Source organism: Lissotriton vulgaris, chromosome 1_1 (assembly GCF_964263255.1).
Source record: "Lissotriton vulgaris chromosome 1_1, aLisVul1.2, whole genome shotgun sequence".
In the NCBI taxonomy this organism is placed as follows: Eukaryota; Metazoa; Chordata; class Amphibia; order Caudata; family Salamandridae; genus Lissotriton; species Lissotriton vulgaris.
The window spans coordinates 815,844,504-815,858,920 of record NC_141685.1 but is presented as its reverse complement, the minus strand read 5'-3'; the positions used below and the strand labels follow the sequence as shown (position 1 = coordinate 815,858,920).

General features: G+C 43.2%; 1 protein-coding gene across 3 annotated transcripts in view; it reads right to left on the bottom strand.

Annotated features, from left to right (window-relative positions):
* Positions 1-14,417, bottom strand: part of C1_1H1orf21 (chromosome 1_1 C1orf21 homolog) — a 404,852-nt gene that overhangs the window by 20,053 nt on the left and 370,382 nt on the right. Inside the window, exon 6 of one of the 3 annotated variants that reach the window (XR_015308474.1) lies at positions 3,994-4,173. The exons of the other annotated variants lie outside the window; for them this stretch is intronic. The gene's annotated coding sequence lies outside the window, so the exon portion shown is untranslated. The remainder of the gene's footprint in view (positions 1-3,993; positions 4,174-14,417) is intronic. 3 annotated transcript variants of the gene reach the window in all.

Here is a 14,417-nt window from a genome sequence, read left to right as displayed (position 1 = left end):
GATTTTTAAAGGACAGTAACAGGAGCCAATTGAAAAGATGGGTGGGAAATGGCCAGAGCTTCTATGCCATACCTCAATACAGCATGCCTCGCAGAGCAGCACATGCGCTGCCCAGGCTTAACCTAAAAATAAAACCAAGTACAAAGAGTAATGCAATAAATAATGAACAGCACAATTCAGTCCCTCTCTATCTGGTCCTGATTCTTTCCATTGATGCAACATGCTAAAGTAAAATTCTTGTGCCAAATCTTGACACACACACAAAAGAAAAAATTCCATTGCACAGAAACAGTCCTCGAACTCCTCATACGATGTAAATCAATGCTCGAGTTTTATAATTTGGCCAGAGTGAAATGTCAATTAAACCAGAGCAATTTGTGTACTCTCCAGAATTTTGTGTTAGCTTTTTTTATATAAAATTCTGTGAAATTAAGCTATAATGAAACATGGCGTAGTTGGGGGTCGCTTGGGTGAAACAAATCCTGTAGCTGGAGCACCGAAACAGTGTCAGAACAGTAAAAAAGTAAAAATGCAAAACAATAAAACTACCATGCCCAAAAGAGTAAAATGTGTTAAACAAAATGATAAAAAAACTAATAAGTGGAAGAAGAGATATGGTTTGCTAAAGTTTTAGTAACTATGGCACCAAAAACCACACAGTGCCAATGTCCGTCAATGTAACAAAAAAAACACAGGGGGGAACTAGGGCAATAAAGGAAAGAAATATAACAATTTTCCAATGGTAATTAATTAAAAAAACATCAATATACTGGCAGGAATTTAAAAAAAATCAATCTGCTGAGTCAACAAGTGATGTATAAACACATTTTTACAATTTAATTATTCAACGCTTTGCATGAATAGGGGGGCAATTCCATAGCATGAGAAGGTGCTACTAGTGACAATGCAGTGATAGTGACAAGGTCAAAAATGTGTGAAAAAACATCCGGTACGCATAACAAAAGAAGACTAACTCAACCAACTGGACATAAATTAGAGGGTAAACAACCCTACCAAGGAATACGAGACTAAAACTCTTTCACAAGTTCCAGGCACTTAAGTGCAAATATAGTTAAGATGTACAAGTTGACTTTTCTACCCGAACAGGTTATTTAACAGTGTCTTCCTCAGGACATAAAGTGGAGTAACCTGACGCAAGAGGGGACAAACGGTAATTAATGTCACTTGGGAACAATCAATCACGTGCAAAATATAGACACCAAATGGTCTCTTGAATATCGGCCCCAAATACTGGTGTGTATGAGTCCATATCCAGAAACCACATGGAGACTCTACATGTCACAGATGCGTCGGAAATGTTAATCAATGGTCAGATAGACCAGGACCTAGGCGCAATTTGAGGCTGAACACGTTAGGGCACGGGTTGGATAAAGCAACCAAGTCTGTCCTGCTTAAAGATTTTACCTTCTGATTTAGTGTTTTAAACCCCAATCCACCACAGGATTACACCTAGTAAGAGACCCAGGACCTCAGAGGAGGCAACTAGAAATTCACAGGTTGCAGGGCCGAGGTCAACATCAGGGTCCAGTCGCACTGGTCAGCTAGATACTTCTGGGAAAATGCCTCTTGCAGCTTGTTGTCTTCCTGTAGCCACATAGGAGACACTTCGGAGGTCAGCCAATTGACACGTGGAGTGGACATCTTTGGTCAGGGTACAATAGGAAGCAGGTCCAGTCCTTCAGGGCCCCTTCTCAGGTCACGAACCGCAGATTAAGTCTTCTGCTGAGCTTCTGCAAGTACAGAAAGTGTTCTGCGATGCCACATTTATGCTTGGCACAAGCTAGTGGGTGGGATGACTCTTGGTCCCTCCCTAATCAATAGGGTAAAAGTTCCTGGGGTTAACCCAATCCACTTTTTCAGTAGGCCCCATTTTTTCTTACTGCAAACTGACCAAAAATGAAATATGTCAGGGCATTTTCAAGATTGCAAAAGTCGTCGGCCATGCTAAACCGGAGGTCGGAGGGGATATGTGGGGATTGTACTATAATAATCCCAGTGCCCTCCCACATGTAACACTGAAATCCAGTTTGAAGCAGGTGCTACACCCGCAAGAAACTCCGAGGCAAAAGTCTGCTAGAACAAAAGCAGGGCCCTTCTGCACCCAGAGAGTGGATACCCAAAAAAATGTATTTTCCTTTTATGTCCCCACCCCCAAAAAAGTAGTAGACCTGTGAGCAGGATTTGACATTGTAGAGTCTAGAGGATGCTCACAGGTCCCACCTTGTATATTCTGTGGAGGTCAGAGGAGTCCTCTCTACCCATGCAGGTCTATTGTTCCCTCCTGGGAGACATTTCATATCTTTTTCACACCTCATCGAGCAACAAACTGGGAAAGGCCTGAAAAATAGCCTTCCTCTTAGAGGATAGGGAGCTTTCCAGTGGCAAAATGTTATTCTGCTTGGAATGCCTAAAATTACTGCACTAATTCTAATAAATTTGACATAAAACTTTTTGGTGGCTGTTAAATATTTGATTTTCATTTTTTTTTGTGAGGACCTACAAGTTAAAGGTTTGCTTACGTCATGCAGGGCAAGTAGACAAAATACATCAACAATAAAATTTAACAGAAATCCTGTAATATAAACAGCAACCAAAATACATTTGTTTCTATCCTAGGAAAATGCATTTCCTTCAATGCTCAACACCTAATTTCTGTTACACCTTCTTTCTTAAAATATCCTTTCCACAAATACCACGTTTTTAAAATGTTCTCTTCTCAGAATTTATGCATCTCACCCCCAAAATTGAAAACATGGGAATTCCAGCTTTAAAATAGAAAAGCAGATGCTAGTAGTAAAAGTTCACACATTCTTCTGTTCAGACAGACTGCATATGTTTGTTATAAACTTGCCATTTTTAAAGTCCTATCTAAAAAGTCAATAAAGCTCCAACTGTAAAATATGAGCTCAACAGGGCGATACATGGATATAATGTAGTCTACAAATGCAAAAGGAAAGAATATGGCCCGCCAGTAGCACCCTCGAGGACCGAAAACAGTTAAGACTCCATACACTGTTACCACCACCTCCTGAAAAACACCAAGGAGACCCCCTAGCCACCCGCATCAATGACCGCTCCAACACCAGCAAGAAACAGTTCAACATAGTCAAGGAGTTCACCAACCCCATGGCAACTGAAAACACCATTACACCCTCGCAATTCTTCTGCGCACCTTCTCAGACTTTTAGCTAAAAAATGAACACCATCTACTAAAACTTCACACCTCAACCCTCTCCCCCACCGAGAACTACATCAAACCCCACACACCGGCCAACACCCACCCACACCAGCTCACCTTGTGGAATACCCTCACCGACAACTAAATGGCATCTATCATGAGATCCATCCACTCCGGAGCTCCAGCGACCTCTGCCCCTACAACACTTTCAACCTCGGCAATCAACCCATTAGCAAAGAAATCACCATGGTCCTCAACTGCTTGATCACCATGGCCCACTGCCTCAGAAACGGAAACATGCAGACGTGAGTGAAGCCGTTGTTTAAGAAATCATCCCCGCACCCATGAGAACTCCAGAACTACCGACCCATCTCCCTGCTCCCCTTCCCAGAAAAAGGTAATTGAGAAAGCTATCAACATCCAGCTAACCAGACAAGATTATTCTCCCACCCTACTCCTCGCTCTATAAGATCATCACTCGAGATGTACCTCAAGGCTCATCCATCAGCTCAACCCTCTTCAATGAATACATGACACCCCTGTCCAACATCGTCAGGAGCCCCGGACTCAACATCATCTCCTACGTCAACAACACTGAACTCATCCCCTTCCTGACAAATGAACCAACAAACATCAAAGACAGATTCCAAAGAAGCATGAAGGATGTGGCTATCTGAAAGAACAACTGTCTCAAACTCAGCACAGACAAGACAGAAGTTCTCATCTGCGGGAAAGGCAAGCACACTCTATAGAACAACGAATGGTGGCCACCTGAGCCCTACCTCCAAACTCACCAAACTCCTCAGAGCAGACCCGTCGCTCCAACAGTTTAGGAAGGTCCTCAAGTCCTGAGTGTTCAACCAATAGGAACAGGCAGCGTGATCCATCAGCAGGAACCCACAGCGCCTCTAGACCCTCACGGGTGACGGAGCTGCGCTACATAAATCCTGATTGACTGACTGATACTCTCGTCCCTGCCAGATAAGAGACACAAAAAAAATGTACAAAAACTTTGGAATGTGCCTCACAAATCAAATATCTTTTATAAGATGGGGCTCTGCTCAGTCCCAAATACACAGATTGTAGTGTAGTTCCTATATTCTCAATAGCCTCTGCGCATTGGAATAATAGATCCTATAGATTAGACGTAGGACTGAGGTTGACTAGGTCTCTATCGAATATACTAAACTTAATAATGAGTGCCAGCTAGCTCAGAGGTCACTAGAAACTTTCTCGAATTAACAAGAAGGGATTTGTTTCTGACAACCGCATAAACATGTCAACTTTGTTTCCCAAGAATAAGAAATATATCTCTAGAGTCGGGGAAACAATAGATAAGTATTTCACTCACAATCGTGCATGCTTCGTTTCAACAGTTTGCAGAGAAATAGACGGGCGTTTTCAATAAAAAGGTTTATTGAACAGTCTTCTTTCTCATGAAAGAGAAGTGAACTGCTACAATCGTTAAGCAGACTGCAAAGTATAATGCGTACAGCGGGAATAGTATTATAAAATAATACTGTAAAAGCATTGTATGGTTTCTAAGCCATATAAAAATACATACATAAATACCATTGACTAAAATACTCAACTGGTGCTTCTAAATACGCCTACCCCAATGTACCTAACCTAAGTGGGGGAGTGTGGCTCAATGGTTAGAGCGGCAGACCCTGATGCAGAGTTCTGGCCAGGGACCAGGGTTCGATTCCCGCCTCGGCGGGGTCTCGGGCTCAATTTCCTCGGACCTGTTAATTCTCGCCTCAGTGCCTATTCTAATCACGGGCCCCACGCTGCAACTCTGGGCAATAGCTTGCTTTGCCTCCACACCGGCCCCAACAGCGCTAAGGATGCCTGGCTTCACCCTGGGGGTGCCCAGGAGTGGACACTTCACAGGGAAAGCCAGGAGGGGTTCCACAGCGGTATGAGTATCAGCGCCAGGAAGCCGAATAGGCGACACTGCAAGGTGACCGTCTGGTGACAGTGCGCTCTATAAGTACCATGACATTTACATTTAAGTCTAGTATGCGGGAAGAAGTAAGTAAAGGTAGCTTAGGTTTAGTTGTTTTTGCCTAGAATCTACCAAAGGTTTCTCTAAGTTCTAATCGGCTCCATATCTTGGTTTAGAATGAAGGAGGTCTGGTATCTCTGTCTCAGGACTCGATTTCCCAACACCCCGCAAGGGGAGCTTGGAAACACTGGAGCTAGTTTCTCAGGGAGAGAAAGGCAGCCTCTTGATCAGTGCATCAGCTGGAGGGTCAGCTTCCTTTGGCACTTGCTGTGGCGAGCTGTGTTGGGCTAGTAGATAGTCGAACAGCTCCGAACCACCGTAGTTTGCCATAGCAAGTGAAGGTATATTTATACCTTGAAGGTGTTTAGGAATTACATAGATTGACGTGTAAAGTCAGGCATAATAACGTCAGGAAAGAACCCCTAGGGAATAGTTGTTCTTTGCAAAGAACATGAGTTCTTGGTCAAATCAATATTCAATCAAGGGGAAGTTCCTTAACTGCTTAAGCCGATTTCCCAAGAAATCGTTGTGACGTTTGGTACGGGTGGAAGTAGCCATGCCTTTATTTGGTCTGCATGGGCTATGCCTAAATAAGGGATTTATTTCTATGCCTATATAAGGGCAATGTGAATTGTACCTATATAAGGGCATGAATCGGGAAAATTCACTCAGAGCTCTAAATGCCACACAACAAGATTGGCATAAGAAACCATTATGCTTGAACCCTTACCAGTGCCTTGAATCACTGGAATAAGGGTCTCAAAATCAAAATTCTAATGGAATAGCAATTGTAAAAGCAGTGCCAGTAATGAAGGATTCATTTGTATTTTTGACTGCAGGCATCCATACATCATGCTTTATTAAAACAGTAGCATTTGTCAGAGGGATTACCAGGTTATAACTGTGCAAGAGTATAGTAAACAAAGTGCTCTCTTCGTCCAGAGGATACAATACATCTTTTTAATACAATTTGTAGTGTCATTAATACAACTTTAAACTTTGGACAAATGGATTGTTCAAGAACGTATGCATTGATGTTTTCGTCATACTTCCACAATGCATCAGAATTGAACCCCGAAGGGCATTATTCATTCTATCCCAAAGTCTAAAAATCTACAGCCTAATATTATTCTGCTCTTAGATTACTTTTCCAAATTCACTACCAAGCTTGAAGCTAACGTCCTTATTCTCCCAATTTTGAGGACTTTCTGCTACAGAAATGTTAACATAAATCCCCTTTTTTATTTTTGATCTCATCGCCATCTTGCTCAACCAAACACAGTGTCAATAGATCATAGGAACTCTGATCAAAGAGAATCCCAGAACTGACTAGGACGTCCAGATTTGAAACTCAATTTAGGCACATACAAATGGGAAGAATGCACTACACAAAAGTACTAACACAACATGCTCCTTTTCTGTTAAGAAACCTACTGATTGTAAACACAGAACTACTCACACAACTCATAAGCAGAAACACAAATTGCAGAAAATGCACTATTGTTTCGTGTCCTGGTATCGTCGGCAAAGTGTACATAGATACTGGTGCTGCATGTAGTCACGCACACACACATGTGATGGTAAAGAACACTATTTGAATGAGGTGGCTTGGTGTTCTCCAAGTAGATGCAGGAACTGTATATACTGCAGTATCAGCATCACAGGCTAAATAAAGACAGGCAAGCAGGCTTACTGTAAATACTGCATCATCTGTAATCCAGACACAGAAAGCAAAAGCTATGCAATTTGTTCAACTCCAAACACAAACACGAACCCCATATTTGTATTATATGCTTATTGTAGCCAGACATGCATGCAGTTCACTGTTTGCAGTATCCCTGTTTATCAGGTACTCTTTAAACACATGCAGGCATATTTTTATTTATTTATTGATGCGTTTTTATATAGCGCGGACTTTAGCCGAAGGCGTCAGAGCGCTTCACAATAGGAACAAAACGGATACATGAGGAGAAAATTACACGTAAACAGATTACAAAAGCCGACGTTAAGTTACAGGAGGTAAAAGTGACAATTGTGAGCAAACAAAATACATGAGGTTGCAAACAGTGCACAGGAGGAGAAAGTGACAAGTGTGCAGGTTACAAGAGAAAGCAAAGTACAATTAGAGGTATAATACTGCAATATATGCTAGACACTCGGGCACAAGAACAAACGTTACATAGGCAATGGTGGCAATTGTGCAAGTATCAAAGGCAAACACATTTTGAGAGGTAGCAAACAGTGAGTTACAAGAGAAAAGTTGTGTGTGCATGTTACAAAAGAGTACCAAACACAGGTATAAGGATAATACTGCAATAAATGGCAAACACTCCAACCACAAGAACACACTGGGAAGGCAGTTCCATAGTCATGGAGCATAGAATTTTCAGTAAAGGGAAGTCTTCCTTCAGATAATAGAGAGGACGTGAAATTACTTTTGGAGGTGTCTTTGGAGGAGGAGAACTTTGAGGTCCGTTTTGAAGGCCTGGGAGGAGGCGGTGGTCCGGAGCTGAGGCGGAAGGGAGTTCCAGATTCTCACTGCGTTGCCTGAAAAGGATTGGGCCATCGATCTTTCCTTCTTGAAAGTGGGAGGTTCAAGCAGTAGATTTTCCGCATTACGTGATGGTCTAGAGCCTCCAGAGACTTTCAGTTTATTCGCCAGCTAGCGAGGAGAGGAGGAGTGCAAGGCTTTGTGGGTGATACAGGCAGTCTTGTAGATAGCTCTAGCCTCGATGGGAAGCCAGCAGAGGGTGGATAACATCGGTGTGATGTGGACGCTTCTTTTGGCCCCATAAATGAAACAAGCTGCTGAATGGAAAACAGATTTAAGGGGGGACAAGTGGGATTTGGGGAGGCCAGTAAGAAGAGAATTGCAGTAGTCCAGTCTGGAGAGGACCAGCGATTGCACCAGGGTTATAAGGTCCTGCTCCGGGAAGAAGCGACGGATTCCCCAAAGAAGGCGCAGTTGGTATCGAGCAGACTTTGCAATGGAATTGATGTGGGAGATTAGATTGAGTTTTTTGTCGAGTATGACACCAAGGGATTTTGCGCGGTCGACAATGATGGGATTATTGTTAAGTAGATTAATCTAATCCATCCATGATTGAACCGGGGGAGGAGAGAGTGAGGAGGAGAAGAGGAGGAATTCAGTTTTGGAGGGATTCAGAATCCGTTGATGAGTTGACATTCAGTTGCTAATGGAGTCAAGAGTAGAGCTTAGGATGGAGACATCGTGAGTGGAGGCAACCTTGAGGTAGATTTGAGTGTCGTCTGCATAGAGATGATAGTGGATCCCAGATTAATTTAGGAGATTGCCCAGTGGTTCTAAATAGAGATTGAACAATGTGGGTGCAAGTATAGAGCCTTGAGGAACACCTTGCATACTGTAAACAGTGTCCAATTGTACCACGTGATTAGGACCTAAGCAATGTACGACAGGAGGTACATGCTTTGTACAGGGGGCCACCCCAACTGCAACCACTGCTCATGTTTTTATTACCTGTCTGGTGTAGGAGGATGGTCAGGTAGGGGTGCTCGGGATTCCCTGGTATGTTAAGCAGTGACCATTATAGGAGTCCCCTTCTTATCAATTTTACACGAGGCTCATTGTAGAGCTTATACTTTTACTAACCAGACCTAAAAAAAAAAGTGCTGTCTCTATTGCATTTAATTATACAGTACAAATCCTTTCAGAAATAGGAAAATACAAATATGCGGTGGAAACTCGTGATCTGTTCTGCCCTGCACATAATCTATCTGATGAAATGTCCTTGTGCAGGGGGTGGGAGCTGCTGCTCCTATATTTAGAATCCCGGGCAGCTGTAACCGAGTTTCAGGGGAGGACAGAGCTTCTGCAGCGGATGCACACACAGACTGATCTCAGCCGAGGAGGCAGCAGGGCCTTCATTTAACAATCTAGGATGAAGCTTGCAGCAAGAAGTGTACACGGATGGAGGGCTCTGCAAAAATCCGAGCAGCCTCCTGTCTGATGAGAGAGGGCAGGGCGTCTTTCCTCGCAGGCCGTGGAGGGCACCGAAATAGAGATCCTTAAGTATATATGGCTAAAGCAGCACAGTGGATTGCATGCGCCCTGCAGAAATCTGGGAGCAGAGGACAATATCACGAAGGGCGACTGAGTTACCCATCTTTAGGCGTTAGAGAGAATCCATCTTGGGTAATCATTTCTACTGTTCAAAAGTCAAGGAATAGCTATTTCAGGATTACGGTTAAAAACAATCAAACAAAGTGTTTCATTCATCAAGATGCTTTGGTACAAAACATTCTTTTTTTAACACATTTTATTAGTTTTTATTTGGTACATGTACATTTCATCTTTCAAACTTTCTCTTGGTACAAGGCAACGCCAACTCCCTTGTATCTTATTGGAGCTCCTAATCCTCCCCTATTATTGAGTTCTTCCAACACCAAAACCAGTTTTGTAGTCCTATTTCGTGTACAAATGACCTCTTCTCGTCTCTCATCCCTGCGCCCGAAACCCACCATATTTCCTCAACTCACCCCACACACTTTCAAGCTCTTATGGGGTAACAGGTATAGAGAATTATTGATGAATATTTGCATGAAGTCAGAATTTGTTCTTCATAAAGGAAAAGGGTATGAGTTTTGGTGGTGATTAGAGGTAGGAAAGAAAGATCAGCTGCAGGACACTCACACACATGGTACGCCAACTCCATGCAATTTAGTGGCGGTAAAAAGTCTGCCATGAACCTATGTGCTTCGCGGAACGGGTTAGCAAGTGTTGGTCTCAGTAGTTCATGACGATGATGCACGGGTTCCATAACGTCAGCAAGGATGCTCACAAGTCACATGGAGCTCCATAAAGAACCATCCCTGTATAAGGAAAGGTCTGGCAGGCTAGCACTGAGCTACACGAAAGTTGAGCAAGGGTACTCCCAGAATAATTTTAGGTCTAGAGGGGGAGTGAAGACAAAAAAACTAGAATATAGAACCTCTGTACTGACCTATTTGTTTTACAAGCTTAGAATAAATCCAATTTACTACAATAAGGATGCAACATAGATAAAGATATTCACATAGACATATAGTACTTTGGTTTTCATTTATTTTCCTTTTCATAACTTAGGATCAAGAGAACATTTTTATCACATTTTTTATATTTTTTAAAACAAAAACAGATAAATATTATGGTCAGGGTGTGATCAGAGGTGCTTTGTCAGCAGTGGCTGCAGAACATGCACGTTAACGAAGGGGAGGAATGCTCCGTCTATTCAGCCTGCCTATTTCCAGTCTGATATATCTACTCCAATTATAACTTATGAAGATTTCAAGAACTGATCGGTCTCAATTCCATATCAAGTAATCATCACCAATGAATATTGTCCCTAGAACCGTGTGCATTTCTTGATTAGCGTCTGCCCAAGCGACTTTTTTTCCCCATAACATGAAAAGGTTAGCATATGTCGGTGCCCTTTTACAATTTCTATGCACTCTTTGATGAGTCTTTTCTGTTTTTCTGCGTGATTTGAAAAGATTCATTGCTCAAGACTTCAGCTACTGCCTTTTCCTCTTAGCAATTCGTTTCGACATGGTTGCATATTTTTATTGAATGTTTTTATTATTAAGATCCTGGCAGACATCTAGCCATCTCAGGTTTTCTAAAGAGATTCTAGAAAGAGTTATTACAGGGCAACTCTTTGACCCCTTGTCAAAGAAAGAAATCAGCATCGAATTCTTGCCTAAAATGGAAATCTTAGATAGGTCATGAAACAAAATACATGTCTGCAGGCTTTAACTTGTAGCAACAATCCACCTTTACAAGTTTAGTGGTCTTAACATATGCATTTAATTACAAATAAATTGGGCCTACTGCCCTTGTCATACCTTTTAGTAATAAACAGTTCACACCTTTAGCATTGGACATAACGTTTCCCTGTGAACCAGTCAGGCCTAAGCCTCGATTGTTGGCTTATCACCATAGCCAACTCTGGTCTACTCTACTGAGCGTAAGCTTTTCCACAAGGCAATCATTCATAACATTACAAATGTATAAAAATGTTACATCTGGTAAAGCAAAACACTCTCCTAGCAAAGTAAAAATCTTCTATCCTCATGGTTTGTCATAGAGGGTAGCCACCACCAAAATCGTTATTTTCTATGGTAATCTGAGAGATTCCATATCAGGAAAATGTTACTTTCCCTGTAAACATCTGTTTGTAGCATTCAGTGCTGTATATTCACATGCAATGCATACTTCCACCATCTAGTGTTGGGCTCAGACGTGTACAACATATTTTTCTTCTAAAGAAGTCCTTTCGAGTCACGGGATCTTATTACTCCACCTATTAATGGCATTGCTCATGGGCATCGACTCCATTGTTGGATTGTTTTTCCCTGTACGGAGGGTGAACTTAGAGCTGGATTATAGATGATCTAGTAAAGATGACCATGCAAAGCAAAGAAATTAAGGATAAGAAAGAAAATAATATTTGCAACAACGTCAGATGCCTGGGGGGTGGATGCATGTGAATCTACAGCACTACAGGCCACGAACAGATACTTATGGGATAAGTAATATTTTCCATTAGAGGCAAGTGTAGAAATAGATACAAATGCTGTGCATAGAATGTAAAGCAGTCCTCCCAAAAGCAGTGATCTAGCCTGGGGATGTTGCAGAAGCCTGAAAATTTGTATGTAGGACAGCCTAGTCAACTTTAGCTTGCTGTCTCTATGAGGGATGGACCAGGTACCTGATTTACATATGCCCGCCATCTAATCCCGGTGGGCACGGTCATTCCGGGATCGCAAATTGATGGAATTGGAGATTAGCTAATGCGTCACCAACTGTACCGCCACTCACTTGCCTCCCGTATCGATCTTCCTGCTTTACTGGTCAGGAGGGAGTGCATTACCAGTGCCTTGTGTGTCAGCACATTTCCTGGTGGAATGAACCACCAGAGAGTCAGGGGAAAAATGGCAATGAATGTGTAAAGGATAGCTGGGGGAGACCTTAGACTTCCTCTCTACTCTAGGTGTGCTAACTCTCGCCTTAACTAATTCCTTGAAACTCTGTGGCAGGTTTGAGAAACCCTTGAACATGGGGAGGTATTGTAGGGAGCATTGGGTAGAGTAAAGTGTTTCCACAAGAAAATAATCCTCTTGTTGCACATGGAGCTCTACGTTGTGGAAAGTGTGGGGTGTACAACCTGTTGGTATAACGTAACATCTTCAGAAGGAGAGGGTTTAGCAGGGTACATAGATCTGGGTTTGTATCTGTGAGGGGTTCTATATTATAGTCTTCCCAGCTGTCTGGGCCCTCTGGATCATAATGGTCATATAGATCACAAGGAAGCCTAGGACTATCACCATCCCCAAGTATGAGGAACCCCAAGAGGAGTGTTGTGGAGACTCAAAATGCAACACAGGAGAAACAGGGGGAGGTGAAGGAGATGGATGAGCAGGAGGTCGTGGAATGACAGCCCTGTTGTGACTTTTGGGCCTTTTAGGAGCAGGAAGCACTGGGGGGGGAGGGGGGGGGGGGGGTTGATGATCTCCTCAAAAGTCAATTTCCTCTTATGAGGAACAGATTCCTTCGGCACCTGTGGAGTTTGAGCCAGAATCGGACTAGTGCCTGGCTGAATATGGATCGATGCCGAATATCAAGGTGTTCCTGCAACCGCTCAAGGATTGGCTGTCTGTAGTCGCTGGAAGCGGCAGGAAGGTGGTCGTCATGGAACTGAAGAGAGTCACCACCTAGAAGATGGTGGGCTCGATCTTAGATCCACATGCTTCGGGTATGAAGGTCTCAGCGCCAAACTCGCCCTTAGCTCTGAATGCTTCGGTGCGGTTTGTCTCAACTCGGAAATCTTCGGCTCGCATTTTGAGTCCGAGAGTGGTCAAGGCTGTGCTTTGGATTCTGGTACCAAAAGGGCAGATGAAGCTCGAGTCTTCAGGGAAGACTTCAGTGTAGAGTGCGGAGCAGATGTCAGGCCCGGCTTGGACTGTCCGTGTCGATCATGGCCAGAGGGCAGTGACATACTAGAAGCCTCATAGGCTGCACGGAAGCTGGGGGCTGCTGTTTCTATGTCGTGAGTAGGAGGGAGTTGAAGTACTTACTGTGGTTTTCTTTGGATGCTGGGCCAGTGATGGATTTTATAACTCAACATCTGCCTTGGAGTTAACTGTTTCTGGGGGGAAGGCTGCCTCTGTTTCAAAGCCCGGAGCATCCACCTCTTCAATATCCGACCCCTCTCGCTCATCGAAAATGTCTGGAGTGTCTACCTACTCGTATCTATGAGGCATGGCTGCTGATGCAACAAGGGGTTCGGTTCCAGAGAGTCTTTTTGTTATGGAATGCGAGGCATGCTGAACAGGAGTCTTTGGGGTGTTCAGGAGACAAGCAAAGATTACACAATTCATGGAGGTCAGATCTTGGGCACTTGGTGTGGCAAACAGGGCAGAAACGGAATGGAGTCCTTTCCATCACTGGGACATTCTCGACCAGGATGGCGGGAGTTCAGAGATTGGTGACCGGCACGGAGTAGAAAGGTGTGCCACAGTGTAGACCGATGAGAAAACAGAATTATTTGGAACAACTGACGTGGAATGATCCGAGGGCCCAGCAAGATCCACATTGCTTCAAACAGGATCTCACTTCGACATGTCTGAACAGGACACAGAGAAAAAATAAATCTAACAATGAAGCCGATGCCCAAGGGCAATACCACTAATAGATGGAGACACTAGGTCCTCCGACTTGAAAAGACTTCTTTTGAAGAAAAACAAGTTGCGAACATCCGAGCCCAACACCAGATGGAGGAAGTATGCACAGCATGTGTATCGACAGCTACACATGCCACAAACCAATATATTTCTCTGCACCTTTATTACACGCTCATATGCCTTTTTGACTTTAACATATACTTTTCACAATAAAAATACTAGACCTACTGCTTATATCAGGATGTTTTATAATAAACGGATCAGGCCTATTGCCTTGATTATGGACTCGTAACAACCAATTCAGTCCTGCTATATTGAGCGAAAACATCCCCACAGGGCCAAAAGTGCAATACAAGCACTCTTTCAGTACAGGCACACAATTTCTGCTCAATCAAATGCTGTGCACAAGGCTTCTGCCCAATCAAATGCTGCACTCAAGGAACAAAAAACATGTGGGAAGGGGAAAATGACCTCTCTCAGTAGTACTTCGGACAGCTTTTTTTCTGATGA